The sequence below is a fragment of the Sminthopsis crassicaudata genome, chromosome 5, assembly GCF_048593235.1.
Source record: "Sminthopsis crassicaudata isolate SCR6 chromosome 5, ASM4859323v1, whole genome shotgun sequence".
NCBI lineage: Eukaryota > Metazoa > Chordata > Mammalia > Dasyuromorphia > Dasyuridae > Sminthopsis > Sminthopsis crassicaudata.
The window spans coordinates 114,436,613-114,453,673 of record NC_133621.1 but is presented as its reverse complement, the minus strand read 5'-3'; positions in this window follow the sequence as shown (position 1 = coordinate 114,453,673).

Here is a 17,061-nt window from a genome sequence, read left to right as displayed (position 1 = left end):
ACAGACGCCCATAGCCATACAATTGCTAAATGTCTTGAGGCAGGTTTGGAATTCAGATCTTTCTTACTTCTAGTCCAACACTATCCACAGTATCATGTACCTGATATATAGAGCTTAAAGGGACATCACAGTCATCTAATCTAACCTTATGGCAGCTGAAAAAGCAATCTTAGGGAATTTGACCAATAGATCAAAGTAATTTCAGAGACAAGATTTGAATTCAAATCCTTTGAATCTACAGATTGAATTATTTTTTGAACAATAGGACGGAAGGTGGCATATGAGCTAGGTCCTCATGGGGTGAAGCTTTATCTTTTTAGATGAGATTTAACTTAATCCTCACCCTTCTCCAATTAGAAGTCCCTAAGTTAAGACAAAAATAAAATTTTAAAAAGCTAGATGAGCTCATTTGAGACCTACCACACCTATAATCCTTTACTTCAATGGAAGGAAAAAAGTACATTTTCTCATCTCAAGGTACTTGATGGTTTTTTTTTGTTTGTTTTTTTTTTTTTCCCATTGTTATTTTCTATATTGTTTTCCTGGTTCAGTTTAATTCACTATCAATCCTTTTTCAGCATAATAATGCCACCGTGTGTTCAGCTATTCCTATAACTACATAGTCTGTCAGTGCCATGCCAGGAAACTGAATCACTTCCTTTTGAATTGTCTTAGGAAGATTTTGAAGATCACCTGGCAGGATAAGGTACCAGATCCTGAGGTCCTACCTCAAACTAAACTGCCAAGCATTTAAATTGTACTGCAGGGAGCAGAGAGCTCCAGTGCACTAGCTAACCACATTGTTCAAATGCCACATATACATTTATCTAAAAAGGAAGACAGGTGATCAAATGGTGGTCAGAGAAAGCAAAACAAGGACACTCAACGTCTTTGTGAAGAACTTTGAAATTGATTATATGACATGGCAGACACAACAGGACCATCCATCATGGAATGCTCACATCAAAGAAGGGGCAAAGCAGAATTTCTGTAACTCAAAAGAAGCTTGAGATGGCAAAAATTTAAAGAATCTACCCCAAATGTTTCCTTGGACTCTTTGTGCCCGATCTGTGTGGTGGAGCCTTCCTAGATTATATTGGTCTGATCAGCCAGAGTAGCACACACAGCTTAACTCTATCATGTCATTTTAGTTCTCTTGGAGAATGAAGGACAATAATCAGATATTCCCTAGTCAATGGGCATTCAATTTTCAATTTTTTGTTACCTCAGAAAATGTTGCTATGAATGTTTAAGTATAGATGGAACCTCTATGTATAAGTATATGACCAACAGTGTATTACTACGCAAGTTAGAAGGTATGAACATAATGGTTATTTTTTCTAATAAAGAATCCATCTCTTTAGTGCTCTTTGATGCTGTATCTGTAAGTCCCTATTAAATCTCAGATTATCTCCCTATTTCCTAATCCTGATTCTTTTGAAAAAGCTACCAGGTTCACCACTTTGTGGTTCTGTATTTTGGTTTCACTTGCATTGTCCTTTTCATTGTTTTCCTTCTTAAAACAAACAAATAAAGCAAAGCTAAAGTACTATCACCTACACTTATCCAGCCTTAGATACTTAGTATCTGTGAGACTAAACAAATTACTTAATCCTATTAAATGCCTCAGTTTCTTCTTATGTAAAATTAGCTGGTGAAGGAAATGACAAACCAATATCTGTCAAGATAACCCTAAATGTTGTCACATATTCAACAAAATACTTAGCTATCCCGTATCAACCTCCCCTCTCTCCCCACTTCTTTTTTACTCCTATTCTTTCCCCCCCTTCCCATTTTCCCCCACTCTTGCTTCTCCTCCCTCTTTCCCAACTCTGGCTCCACCTCTCTTCACAATTGTCTCTATTAGGGGAAGTCAGATATTTTATTTTAGGAGAAAGCCTGATCACAACAGCAAGTACTTGGTTTGGGGGCTGATTCTTCTCCAATTCAGATTCTGTTAATTACTATCTATGTATTTGGAAAAATCCCTTAACCTTTCTAGGAAAGATTCTTGCATCCTTAAAATGAGGAAACTGAAGGAGAAGTCCTCTGAGTGGCCTTTTTTTTAATTTTATTTTTTATTTTTAAATCAATGATCTTGTGCATAGGTGGCACAGTGGATAGATCACTAGACCTGGATACAAATGTGGCCTCAAATGAAATTGTTATCCCGAAAGTCATTTAACCAGAGTTTGCCTTAGTTCCCTTACCTTTAAAATGGATTAATGGCACCTATCTCCCAGGTGCTCTGTGGGTGGGAGGGGAAGGGAATGAACTTTCTCAACTATAAAATAAACAAAAGAAGTAAATTACAAACCACTCCATTATCTCCAAATGAGGTCACAAATAGTCAGAAATGAATAAAAGACTTAACAACAAAATAAAAATGCTAGTGATTATTTCAGAGACACCAAGCAATCAAAGCCTGAACTTCATTGCCATCTATTGGCCAAAAAAAGTGGAGAAAAAATGACATTTCATTGGAAATCTGGCTTTCTCCCTCAGCATATTCTTCCTGTGTCTCTCCTGCTTGCCCTCTAGCTCTTTCCCTCTCTTTCTCTCTGTCTCTCTCCTTTTTCTTCCCTTTTCTCTCTTCCTCTTCTTCTCTTTTTTCATTCTCTGTCTCTCCCTCCACTCAAACATAATCTATACATACACATTTTATGTATAGCTATAATATACATTTATGCATATATGGAAAAAATCTATAATATGGCTAGATCACTGGCTATGTATATGCTTTTAAGGTCAACATTTACTAAGCAGAATCTTACTATTCTCCTTTCATATATGTATGTATGCATGTATATATATGCATGTAAACATATATGTGTGTATATATTACTATCTATAAAACTATTCTATCTACCAATGTACTTTCCAAAAATGCTAGGCTTGCCAGTTAATTAGTAAACATTTATTATTCTATTTTTTTTCAGTCGTACCTGGCTTTTTGTAACCTCATTTTAATGAGGGAAAGGAAAGGGGGAACCCCATTTCTCCACGCATAGATAATCCCATGAGGCACAGTGTCCCCTGTAAAATGAATTTACAGGCCCAAAAACCTAGATTGATAAATAAAAGGTTTATTGTAGAAATTTGGAAGTAAAGTTCAGTTAGAAAGACGCCAGGGCCAGAGGTGGCCGCTGGGCAGGCAGGAACCCTTACAAAGCTGGGAGGATACCATGTGTTGGCTGGGAGCGCTCCTGTAAAAAGGGTATTCTGGCTCGTTTCTTTTATACCTACAAGATTGATGGGCGGTACCCCCCAAGTTCTCAGCAGGCTTTTCAGTTAGCTCAGATCAGGTGAGGGCTGGGGGAAGCTGAGCTGATAGTGGGGGGCTGGGCCCAGATATTCAAAAGGTGCCTTTGACCAGGATTTGTGAATCAAGGTCAGCCATGGGTTGAGCAATTAGAAAGGAATCTTAAAGGGACCTCAACCCCATCAGTTCCCCCCTTAAACAGTTGAAACTTAAATTCATTTAAGAAAAAAGAAAATTTGGGGCATGTCCTTCATTTAAGGCAAGGTTGAAGATTTTTCTCCAAAGATCTTCAGAGTAGCGGGATCCCCTTGTCTTGTTCCCCCCTCAAACCCATCACCTCCAGATGCATGTGGGAAAAGGGGCATCGATCTCCTCTTTAAGTGCTTCGAGCCGACAAGGGTCGTAGAGATTTGGGGTTCCATGCCAGGAGGTGAGGCGTGAGGTGTGGGGGATGGCAGCAGGGCATCGAGGGAGTATCCCGGTCAGTTGTCCCCAGTCAGTGTTCTCCAGGCTGAAAGGCCAGCTGAGAATCCAAAGTGTGAAGCTTAGAGAAAATAGATCTCAGGAACAGATTAAAAGTGGGGTGTCATCCAGGGTAGAGATGGTGACATTCAGGAGAATGGGGCCTTTAGCAAGAAATGCATCAGGTCCCTTCTGTGGGCTGCTGGTCTGATGGCCCATCTAATTATCAAAGAGAAATAGGAGAAAATGCTGAGAAAAGATTATTTGTAGCCTAGCTCTTTCACCCTTAATTTCCAGGAAAGCTAATTTCTCTTGGGGTTAGGATTAATGGGTGTGGACTCAGAAGTCAGGGGAGGCAAGAGACTTTGATATTTAGTAGATTTAATGAACCACTGCTCTTTTGTAAGAAGGGGTCTAAGAATGGGTATATCCCCAGTTGTCAGAGCTGAAGATCAAGATAAGAATGCGGTTTAAGCTCTTGGAAATGTTGGAAAAACTGTGCTGTTCTTGAGGAGAGTTGGTTATTCAATAAGCAAAGATCCTGAATCTTTTCCTTCCTAGTTTCCCCACTCTTTATGGGGGAGGGATGAATGGAGTCAGGGTGCACAGTATCAGCATAGCCTACCCAGCTTACCAGCCCCTGAGGCTGTCCTGAGATAAAAGGAAAACTGGGCCAGACCTCAAATTCCTACCAGGGAGCAGGACACTGGGGGGGCCAGTTCAACCCTTGTGGTGTTCTGTGGTGGTGAGAAGGCAGTTCCTCCTGCTCGAATTCAGGGCAGAGATTCGGGTCTTCTAAGGCTTAAATCTAGAAGAGATTTGCATTAAAAGGGTATCTCTGCTTCTTTCTGAGTGTCTGGAGGCAGGAGTTGCCCTGAGAAGAGAACTGAGAATCTCAGGTTAACTAGATAAACCAACAGGTGTTAGAAATCAGTTTTGGTCTTACACATATCTATTAGTTGTCCAGTAGCAGACAGATGACCAGGCTAAATACTTATCTGGCCAAGCATTTAGGATACAATGATTACATATAATCAGGCTAGAAACAGCAAGGTATGACATAATTGAATTGCATTAACAATTTCTATTGACTATTGCTCTGATCTTAAAACCAGTTACATGAGGGGAAAAAATGCAAGAACATAAATTCTAAACAAATATTTATCATAATCTTATATTGATAACAATAAGGAATTTGTCCCCATAGGTTCATATCCAAGTAGATGATATTCATACAAATTATTTATACAAATCAGTTTGTTTTTTTTAAATGCCCAATGCAAATATAATCATATACAGAATGTCTAATTCCACATAAGAGAATTCAAGAAGTTAGCAGTTAAACTTTTAGAAATAAATCCTACCGAACCATGGAAGGCATTCACAGAAACTCAGGCTAAGTTTGAATATTGCTCTTTCCCAACCTTTTGGCTTCAAAGGAGTTAGCTTTGCTGGGTGTAGAAGCCCTGTCAAGGTGGGTGGAGATAAGGTTAGATAATCTGTTCAGTAGAGTTTCTTGAGAGGCAGTAACTGGACTCCAACTCTATAGCTTTCATTCCCTTTAGGGTTCCCTAAAAGAGACAGAGAGATACAACAAAAAACTTTTATTTCACCAGAGCTGTGCCATGACGTCTCAATGAGCAATGCTTGGCTTGAGCATAGAGCTTCAGACAGTGTTAATCAAGTCCCAGGAAATTGAGCTGACCCACCTCGATGATAGAGTGTGTGTGGGGGTGTTACCTCATGAACAGTAAATCAGGAAGACTAAAATAGAGGCGAGAGCAATATTGGAGTAGGTCTCTAGAGAGATGACATAAATAGTGGGGACAGCATCTTGATAAGAGATTCCCATAGCTTGGGATGGAAGAGGCATTCTGCTATTCTGAAACATGAGATCTTATCAAGTATTCTGATAAAGAGGCAGGGAGAGGTTTTGCAGAACTAAGAGGCAGGGAAACTGAGGCAGGACTGAGTCAGGATAATTAGGGAAACTGAGTCAGGACAATAAAACAGATAAACCAGACTAAAACTAGAAAATGCAAGGATTTGTGGCAAGGACCAGTTTTTCCCCATAACCCCAGAATTATTAGCATAGAACAGCACTCCTTATTCAGAGAGACACACGTCTCCCTGTTTGAATCTCTGCAGTTGAGGAGCATCTCAGCCAGAGATGGACAGTCTTTATGTCTGTGGTCATTTGTGCATTTAACTCAGCCTCTGCTGTGTAGCAGTGCTCAAGGCGGTCCTGCTGCCCTGAGAAGGCACTCCAATTCAGGGGCTCCGAGAGAGAGTCAAAAAATGGAGTTTGAGAGCTTCATTCTCTCTCTCTGTCTAGGGAGGACAGATTTCTTAGTAAATTATGCAATTAGACCAAGACAGGCCACCACAAACCATTAGAGTCTTGATGCCAAAATGCTGAAATAATAAGGAATTGGGGTAACAGGGGTGGAGAAATAGATCAGAGAGGCTGCCAGCCCTTCAACTTCATAGCACTTATTGATGAAGTCTAAATTTAGGGAACCAAAATGAGATTAGGGTTTCTGGTGGTCAGGGAGTTAAATGATAAGGTCTAGTGGAAGGTTCGGGGCTCAGGGAACCAAATGAAGAGATTTGGTTCCCTTATACCCCCTTGGGATTTGGCGCAAAGGTAGGGAGTTTTGGGGAACCCTCTTCTGGTATGCAGAGATTCTCTGTAAAGGAATTTACAAACCTGAAAACTGAGATTGATAAAAGAGGGTTATTGTAAGGATTGGGAAGTAAAGTTAGAAATCCTGACAGAGGCATCAAGTCTCATTAGGGAAATAGGTGAGGATAAAGAGAGAGTAGGACTAGAAAAGAATATTATCCAGTGGGCAGAGGCCTCCTTGGCATGGCATGGCACAGCATAGAATGTTTAGAACCTCTGCAAAGAGAGGATTTTAGATTGGCTCTTTTATAATAGGAGTTTTGTCTACAAGCTGGGTTTCAGCTTGAGCTGAATTTAAATAGAATTGAATGCGTTTCTTTAATTGAATAGGGTTGGAATTCTTTTAGCTGAGGACTGAATCAACCACCTAGATAATATAATGAAGCTGTTCATCTTGTTTCCCTCTGGTGGGGTCCCTCACTGAGGCACAATCCAAGGAGATTTTCTCCTTCAAGGAGTTTTATAGTTTCGGGGTCCCTTCTTCATTATCTATATCATCTGGCATTCATCAACTGTGTCTTATAAATTATCTTTTCATATGTATATGCTGTCTCTAGATCTATACTATAAACTATAGGAAAGGCAATCAATTTTCCATATGTTTAGGATATAGAACTGAAAGAGATCTTTGGAATACTTTAATCCAAGCACCTCTTTTTACAGATGAAGAAACAGAGGTCTGGAGAGGTTAAATTTCTATTTCAAGACCACACAGGTTGTAAATAGAAGAGCTGGTATCTGAATTCAGGGATGGATTCCCAGTTGGGTTCTTCCATTATTAATCACATGAGACTTATAAGCATTCATTTAGCTCATTATATCACTACTGCAAACCATTCATCTTTAAAATGAAATACCACATGATCTAACATCTCCTCTACTAGACACTGGGCTCCATGAGAACAGGTGTCTGCCATATACATTTGTTTAACTTACTATCTTTTTTTTTTTTTTTTTTAATAGCTTTTTATTTACAAGATATATGCATGGGCAGTTTTTTAGCATCGACAATTGCAAGACCTTTTGTTACAACTTTTCCCCTCCTTCTCCTCACCCCTTCCCCATATAGCAGCCTGACCAATACATGTTAAATATGTTAAAGTATATTAACTTACTATTTTGCACTATACACGTACTAGCTGTGTGACTCTAGGCAAGTCACTTAAAACTGGTGACCTCCATTTCCTCATTTGAAAATGAGCTGGAGAAGAAAATGATAAACTTCTCTAATATCTGCCAAGTGCTGAAACTGATGGGGGTTGAGGTCCCTTTAAGATTTCTTTCTAAGTGCCCAACCCCATGGCTGACCTTGATTCACAAATCCTGGTCAAAGGCATCCTGTGAATATCCGGGCCCAGCATCACTATCTGCTCAGCTTCCCCCAACCCTCACCTGATCTGAGCTAACTGAAAAGCCCGACAAGAACTTGGGGGGTACCGCCCATCATCTTCTAGGTATAAAAGAAACGAGCGGGAGCTCTCTCTTTGCAGGAGCCCTCCCACCAACACATGGTATCTTTCCGGCCATGTAAGAGTTCCTGCCCACCCAGCGGCCACCTCTGGCCCTGGCATCTTTCTAACTTAACTTTACTTCCAAATTTCTACAATAAACCTTTTATTTATCAATCTAGGTTTTCAGGCATGTAAATTCATTTTACAGGGGACACTGTGCCTCCTGGGATTATCTATGCACCAAGAAATGGGGTTCCCCCTTTCCTTTCCCTCATTGGTTGGTGGCCTGAAAATTTTTACCCTAAAAAACTAACCTTAACCTTTTTAGGTCTCTCAGAACCAACCTTCATCCTTAGCAGCTCAAGCAGCCTCCGGGAAGAATATCCGTGTTCCTAACCTCGTCTCACTCTATCTCTCAAACATAGGGCACCCAGACCAGGTTTGGGGTGGGAGCCAAAAGTCTCCCGTGGAGACTAGTTGCATTTCAGGCAAAAGTCCTTCATTTCGTCTTAGTCTCTAGAGGCCACTTTTTCTAGAGACCAAAGACCTTTTCCAAGGCATTTCTAATCCCTTTATCTCGCCAGAAAAACCTGCCCTCAGGCTGCAACTCCGACACACAGAGGCAGTTTCTGAGCTTTAAGCTTGACCTTATAATATTTCTGTTCTTTTGACATCAATTCCCACCATCTGGATTCTTGAACTTCACTGGAATTCATCATTCTGCAAGATCATATCAACCTTTATACTTTCTCAAAATCCCCAGCCCCTGGAGCCCTCCCCACCTCTAGTAAGAATGAAACTGGACAGTAGAGAGCCCCTCCTAGATCTTTTGTTATTCAGATTATTCAGGGTGGTATTTTCTTCACTTACCACCCAGCTATACTTCTCTGGATTTTATCATTTTACCCTTCCTCTTTCTCTCTCTTTTTAGCTTTTTATATTTTATTTTCTACAATTAGATTGTGAGCTGTTTAAAAATAGGAGACACCTTTTGCCTTTTTTTTTTTTTTTTTTTTTTAATGTATTCCTAGTGCTCAGTACAGTGCCTGGCACAAAGTAAACCCTTAACAATGGGGCAGCTAGATGATCTGGTGACTCAGTAGTTAGAGCCCTGAGCCTAGAGTCAGAAAGACTCATCTTTCTGCATTTAAATCTGGCTTTAGAACACAACCCTGAACAAGTCACTTAACCCTGTTTGCCTCAGTTTCCTTGGCTGTAAAATGAGCTGGAGAAGGAAATGGCAAGACACTCCAGTATCTTTGCCAAGAAAACTCCAGATACCAATGAACAATAAATGTTTATTGACTGACAGCCATAGTGTCATATAGAAGAATATTTTTTTCATGCAATAGCATTTTATTTTTCCAAATATGTGTGAAAATAGTTTTCAACATTCATTTTTGTAAGATTTTGAATTCCAAATTTTTTCTTCCTCCTTTTCTTACCTCTTCTCTTCCAAAGGCAGCAAGCAATTGAATATAGGTTATATATGTACAACCATTTAAAAATATTCCATGTTGTGAAAGAAAAATTATAACAAAAAGGAAAAATGAAAAACAAAAAGCAAACTAAAAAAAAGGTGAAAATAATGTGCTTTGATCTGCATTCAGTCTCCATGGTTCTTTCTCTGGAGGCAGAAAGCATTTTCCATTCCATTTCTACTGGACTTGTCTTGCATTAGTGTATTGCTGAGAAAAACTAAGTTTATCATAGTTGATCATCATAAACTCTTGCATTTATTGGATACAGTGTTTTAGGAAAATATTATTAACAGTATCCACAAATGAAGTCATAAAGGCCTAGGGTAGAGCAATAAAGGATTTGGTATTGTGTGGTACAGAAATGGTGAGCGATCACCATTTAATAAAAAAAGCTGGAAAGATCTCTAGAAGCAAAGCAAAGTTTATTATACAATACATTCTAGGGAGAAGGGTGTCCCACCCTTGGAGCAGACAATCCAAGGGAGGAAGCACCTCCTGGGGGCAGGGTTAACACTTAATCCCTAATGCAAATATCCCTCCCACCACTGACCCTCATCCTCATTGGCTTAGAATCTTACACTCTAAATGTGAGAACTACCAAAAAAATTGAACTTGACAGATAAGTACATAGTTGCCCATATTTGATTGAAATAGGGAGAAAATGATGTCATGGGAGGCTAGCAAGAAGGCGACTTAATTATGCCCTTGACTCAATCTTCAAAGTCCTTCAGGCCTACTCAAACTCTGAAGTAGATGAAGCCTTACTCAATTTTTACAACTATCTTGAAAGATCTCATCTCATCTCATTCAGTATCATAACTGTAATTTTTTTTTTAATTTTACTTTTTAAACTTTTTAAAAATTTTGAGCTACAAATTCTCTCCCTTCCTCCTTTCCCTCCCCTCCTCACTGAGAAAGTAAACAATGGTACCCATTATACTTATGAACTCAGGCAAAACATTTCTACATTAGCATGTTGCAAAAAAAAAAAAAAAAGAAAAGAAAAGAAAAGAAAGTGAACAAAGTCAGTTTACATTCAGAATTCAATAGATCTATCTCTGAAGGTAGATAATATTTTTCATTATGAGCCCCTTGGAAGTGTCTTGGATCATTATATTGATCAGAGTAGCTAATTTTTGGTATTGGTCGTCATTACACTATTACAGTTATGTACAATGTCCTTTTGGTTCTGCTTATTTTACTTTGGAATAGTGAGTTTTAAGGGGGACATTTCAGGCTTTATATTATTAGACTCCAGAGTTTGAAAGAAGCTCTGGGATACAATGTCATTGAGGAATCATTCCCTCTACAACATCCCTGACTTCTGCCTGAAAACTTTGAGGAATGAATAACTTACTATCTCTAGAGGCAATCCATTTTTATTATTTGACAGGTTTTTTTTCTTGTGTTGATTTGAAATCTCCTCCTTCTTTCCCCAAGCCCCAAAACTTCAGTCTGATTCACTTAAGAAAAAAATTAAGAGGGCAGCTAGGTGGCGCAGTGGATAGAGTACCAGCCCTGAAGTCAGGAGGACATGAGTTCAAATCTGCCTTCAGATACTTAACACTTCCTGTCTGTGTGACCCTGGGCAAGTCACTTAACCCCAATTGCTTCAGCAAAAAAATAAAAAATAAATAAAAAGAAAAAAATTAAGTCTCTACTATGAGATAGGCACTATACTAGAAGAGTACTAACAAAAGAGGAATTGCATCTGAACTGAGCTTTGAAGGAAAAAAAAGGCTTGTGAGGGGGTGGAAATAAGGAAGAGAATGGAAGCAGGAAAATCAATGAGTAGACTCTTATAATAGTCCAGGAGATGAAATCCTGAACAGAGTGGTGAACATACGTTTTGGAGAATAGAGGGCAGATGTAAGAAATGAATTGACAAAATTTGACAATGGATTAGATATGGAAGTGAAAGGGAATGAAAAGTTGAGGAGGTTTCCAAGGTTGTGAACCTGGTTGTAAGCCAGTCTTGATATAACCTGACCTATCATTTATTGTCCTTGTTCAGTCATGAGCAATACTTTGTGAACTCATTTGGGGTTTTCTTGGCAATGACACTAAAGTGGTTTGGCCATTTCCTTTTCTGGCTCATTTTATAGATGTGGAAACTGTGACCAAGGTCACAGAGTAAGCAAATATCTAGAATATGAATCCAGATTTCTCTCCTGCCACACCTGCTGCCCCCTATGATTTATACTCTCACTTTTATCCCAATTTGTACTTCACTGCTATTTCCCCAGGAGTTTTTAAAGCATAAACATTTCATCAAAGAAAGAACAGAAAAAGAGGGCTGTGTATAAATCAGTGAATTGTTATGTGAATATTATATAAACATAATATAGTCAGGCCTCAATGTTTGAGAAAATAGCATGAAAATAAAAAAGTGAATGTTAATACATTGAACTTATGAGAAACATGAGGGAAAGGTTTCTGCAACTACCAAAACCTAATTTCTTCACTAGAAATTGCTGAAAATGCCCCTTTCTGCATACAATTTTTTATAACAAAGCATTAATTCTGATAATATGCACTTTTCCTAATATAGTAACCATGAAATAATCCATAAAATTCAGTACACTAAATAAAATTGGTAACATACAAAACATTTTTCTCCCTAGTAATTCCTTAAAACTCAGTTGTCTTTTGTGCTAACATCTCAATTTTTAAAAAAATATATATTTCAGAAAACATTCACTTTTCATAACACATGAAATCTACAGTTCCATAAATACTTTCCTCCTTTTTTGAGGATATAATGAATCATCAATTTGTTAACACCAAATTTGGCCAACAGCATCTGCTGACATTCTGGCAAGAAGTTTATCTAACACATTTTTTTTCTCACTAAGCTGCATCACTGATTTTGCACATTTGGGCTTAAAGCCCAAAGGACTTGTACTATCCTTGGGGGACATAATTGCAGCACAAAACTTGAATTCTAAAGGCAAATATAAAAAATATGCAACAAATGCACTGGGAGTTCTTTATAATAGGAAAGTGAACAAGACCAGTGAAGCGTCAGGGGCTCCACAAACTTGTGTACATTGTGCCTTTTGTTTTTTTCTATACTGCATAAAGCTGTGATAGTTGCCAATGCAAAGAGAAAATAAAGTTAGTAAGTGAATGCTTAAAGTCAGGAAAGTTAAATGTTTGGAATTTACTGTATATAAATATTATAAAATATATAATTTCTCATAATATATGAATATATAATGATATATAAATATGTATATTATATGCATATTTAAGATGGGGGAAGCTAGGTAGTGCAATGGATAGAATGATGGGCCTGGTGTTAGAAAGACTCATTTTCCTGAGTCCAAATCTGGCCTCAGATACTTACAGAGACTATGTGATCCTGAGCAGATCATTAGCCCCTTTCCTCAGTTTCCTCATCTGAAAAATGACTAGAGAAGAAAATAGCAAAGTATTTCCACATTTTTACCAAGAAAAGACCAAAAGAGATGATGAAAAATGACTGAACAATACCAAAATTATTCTGCTTTTTGAATATCCTTCTATGTATTTTAAATGTTTCATTGACTTCATTTCTTTTTTTATTCTTTTTAAAAAATTTCTTCTTTTATTTATTTTTATATTTTATTAATTTTCACTAATTATCTATTCCCTCTTCCCTTAACTCTTCTCCCCATCTTAATAAAAGCCTTCCTTTTGACAAATAAGCATGATCATGATATGGTATAGCTTCGAGGGAAACATAGCGGTGATTTCGGGAGCTTCTGTTCTGGCAATCTACCTGATTCCAAAGTCCTCTGACTTTGGAATCTGACCTAATGCCCACCCCCCAACCTATGAATACTATTGTTCTGGCTATCTGTCTGATTCTGAAGTCTTCTGGCCTCAAGATAGTCCCACAAATCAAGTTCCTGGGACAATGGTGAATAGAGTACTCCTCAATTCATTGCTAACTGTCAGATAATCTGTGGGTCAGTGAGAACCAAATTCCAGAGACCACCACTTGGTCCTACTTCTGGGCCATAAAATTAGCATATCTATAACATGAAGAACTTTGCTTCTATTTCTTTGCTAAATTATGTTGGAATTTAGACCATTTCAGTGGTGTCACAATTACAGTAAACTTTGCCCCTTGACTTGGAGATGGGTTCAAGCCTGCAAATTCTTTTGAGACATCTTTCAACACCTGTCTGTAACCCCCTGTAATACTGGAGAAACTGAGGCAAGACAGAGATTAGTGTTTTTAATATTTTTTTTTTCCTGAGGCTGGGGTTAAGTGACTTGTCCAGGGTCACACAGCTAGAAAGTGTTAAGTGTCTGAGACCAGATTTGAATTCGGGTCCTCCTGAATTCAAGGCTGGTCCTCTATCCACTGCACCACCTAACTGCCCTGGTTTTTAATATTTTAATAGGGGAGAATTTAGAATAGCAAAGCCATACTAGCCATAACCAGTTGGCTGGATTGGACTCTTGTCTCAAAGCATCCAGCATCTAGCAATTAATTCCAGAGACTTTTATAGGGCTCCAATTATCAGGGAAACAGAGGCAAGGGGGAGGGGGCTAGAGCACTGGGTGAGTGGAAATTTCAGAAAGGACCATAAATTCTAATAAGTTGGGAGTGAAAAAGGTGTCAATCAGAAGACAGGAAGTCTGGGCCAGGAAAGATAAAAGGTGCCATCTAGGTATCTGAGACAAGCCATCTGGAGTGTTATGACTCTTTGAAATGCCAGAGTGGTCAGAGTTCCACAGCCCTAATTTTCTCAGTCCTAATGGCCAGAAAGAGAGAGGGGACATAGCATACTAACTCAGGGAAACTGAGATATTATAATTCCAGGAAACTAATTCAGGAAAACTAAGGTATTACAATTCAGAGAAACTGAGACAGGGAAACTGAAGTATTTCAATACAGGGAAACTGAGGCATTACACTCCAATCTTTAGGGGTTCCTCTCCCAACCTCAACAGTCAGACAATGCAGTTTCACAAATCAATCGCATCTGAAAATGAATATTCCATTCTGTATTTTCAGTGCATATCTTCTTTCTACCAAAAGTGGAAAGCTTGCTTCATCATCAGTTTTCAGGAGTCATAATTAATTAGAGTTTTCTAGTCTTTCAAAGCCATTTTCCTTTAAGTCATTGTGGTTCTTGTATATGTTGTTCTACCAAAAGGGACTATTTCCTTAAATCCTATATTTTGCCCATGTTTCAGTCATATTGTGACTCTTTTGAGACCTTTTAGACAAAGACACTATAGTGATTTGCTATTTCATTTTCTAATTCAGGAAAACTGGGGTCAATATAAAGAAGAAGGGAAATTATTCCCTTTACTGAAGGTGTATTCCCTTTAAGATTATCACTCTGAAACTGTATTTCCTTTTGATTTGTGATCCCTTTTGGAGTCTCAGCCCCTCCTGGGGAAGACATATCCCCTCAGATAAGTTATCTTTCAGGGATGCCAGACCCTTTGATTCAGTTAGAAATCCTAGTCAAAAGCACCCCTTTCAAGTATTGTTAATTCCAATAAAAGATCTGGGCTGGAAACTGATAAGCATCTAAGCCTGACTCTTGAAGCCTCAAGACTCCTTAAAAGGGCAGTTTCTGGGTTCACTCTTTGCATATTTTGCTAGGACCCTGCCTGCTGAGAAGGCATTCTCTTCTCAGTGCCCTAATGGGACTTTGCCACTATCAAAGTCAGTCTCTTAGCAAACTGGTTTCTATCCAACAATAAACTTTCATTTTGCAATTAATAATTCAGGATAAGTGAATTCACTTTAAACCTTCGACTTACCAAAAGGGGGATTTTAACAACTCTCTTATTGTCACTGATCTCATCACCACCGGGAATAGAGGGGATTCAAACCTCATCAAATAGGGACAAATGTCTTGCCCACAACTAATAAATGATATGATCTATGAGGTGAGGTTTGGCACTAAAAGTTGGGATTTGCTCATGTGAAGAATTCACAATGGCCATTTTCTTTGGCAAAAGGCAGATTTATTTAGGGAAGAGGTTACAGACAAAATGGAGGGTTACAATAGACACTGGGAATGGTAAATATGAAATAGAGTGAGAGAGCATATGAAAGACAAGCTCCTCATTGGAACTCATAATTACCCAGTAGAAAGGGGAACCCCCCATAAGGTTGGGACATGGCCTTAGCTGGTGGGTTAAATCCTGAAAGGAACTTAGTACCTTAAAAGAGTTAGCTGTAAGGAGGAGAAGTGGGTTTGGGAAGCATAGTGGAGTTAGGAGAGACACCACATAGCATGGGGAAGGGGAAGGGAAAAGACATCATAAGCCAGAGTGTTATGATGGGCTGACCCAAAAAAAGGCAGCATCCATGGGATGACCCTTAAGTATATTTTATAAGGAAAACTTAATCTCAGGTACATGACTGGGATTTCTAAAAGGTCAAGGTGAGACTGCTCAGACTCCAGAGAGTGGGGACATGGAACTAAACTGATCTCCATCAGTGCCTTCTCCTTGTTTGCCTCTGAGGTCAATTTTTTAGTTTCTCTCTGTGAAAAACACAATTTAGGACCTCATAATTAAGTATCTGAGATCAGATTTGAACTCAGGAAAATAAGGTTTTCTCACCATGAATGTGGTACTCTGTACAATGTACCAACTAGCTGGGTTCAGTCTTAAAACAAATCACTCAGGCTCTCACTTACTGGCCAACGATAGATCCCAGATCAAACCCTATTTGGTCAATGTTTGGGCGCTGATTGCTCAGAGTAAATATAAATAGCAATTGTTTCTGTTTTGGCTAGTAATCCTAAGGGTTCCCTTTCTCTACTTCTTTTTTTATTTAGCTTTAATTACTAATTGGACATAGCTTTGATCAAATTGTGATCCATTAAAAACCTCTGCTTAAAAAGACCAAGGTCTCCCACTCCATCAAGGGCCATCTTCAATCATTCTGATCTGTATCTTGCCCTGGACCTGGCTCCCACAGAGAATAAGCTGGTGACTTTACACAGCCCTTCCTCACTTAAATTCATTTCACTTGCAAGCCTTAGCATCACTTTCCTGATGTCATGGTCCTCTTCAAGAACAAAAACAATACAACTTTTCCCCTAATTATAAATTCAAAAGATAGAACTTCTATCTTATCATCTGACACTATTTCAATGATCTGAGGTAAGTGGATGGCACAGTGGAGAAACTGGATTCAATGTCAGGAAAACCTGCTTTAGATGCTCACTAGCTAGCTGTGAGTGTTGAAAAATCACTTAATTCCCTTCAGATTCAGTTTTCTCACCTGTAAAATGCAGATAATAATACCAATTTATTGTGCAGCATTGTTATGATAATCAAATGGGATAGCATATATTCATCAGCCTTAAAGCACTGTAAAATGTTATTATTATTTTAACTACTACTTCTGATGATGAGTGAATGAATGAGATCCCTTCTGCACGGAGTTGCAGGTTCAGAAGAGAATTTGCTAACCCCAAAGGCTGTGGCAAAAGAAAAGGAGGTTTTATTTTTCACTAAGAGGCTTTCCCTTAGTGGGCATATTTTCTTAATGAAGAAAATTTTGCAAAGAATGACTGACAAAGACCCACTTTATGAGTAAATCTGGGGCAGTTTGAATTATAATCAGATCAGGATTTCTCAATTGAATGAAAATTAGAATTTCCTGAATGAGGATGTGACTCCCCAAAAGATCAATGGGAGTAGATTTGCCCTTGAATAATGCTGCTTATCTCATCCAGGGAGGATGGGCCTT